The sequence below is a fragment of the Trypanosoma theileri genome (assembly GCF_002087225.1).
Source record: "Trypanosoma theileri isolate Edinburgh chromosome Unknown TM35_Tth_102_V1, whole genome shotgun sequence".
NCBI lineage: Eukaryota > Euglenozoa > Kinetoplastea > Trypanosomatida > Trypanosomatidae > Trypanosoma > Trypanosoma theileri.
The window spans coordinates 1-259 of record NW_021639944.1 but is presented as its reverse complement, the minus strand read 5'-3'; positions in this window follow the sequence as shown (position 1 = coordinate 259).

Genomic DNA, 259 nt, shown 5'->3' with positions numbered 1-259 from the left:
GGTATAAGTCTATACGTACGTGTGTATACGCAATTATAAATATAAATTCATCTCTTATTATTATTATTATTTCCTTTTTTTTCCACTGCAAAAAGGCAGTTCATCATCATTATCATAGTTCAAGCCCAGGCACACACACAGAGAGTCTCCAATAACACACACACACACAATGGAGTAGCAATAATAACAATTATAGGATAAACACACAGAGAGCAAAAACACAATAACATTCAGAAACAAAAAAAAAGAAGAGAAAATC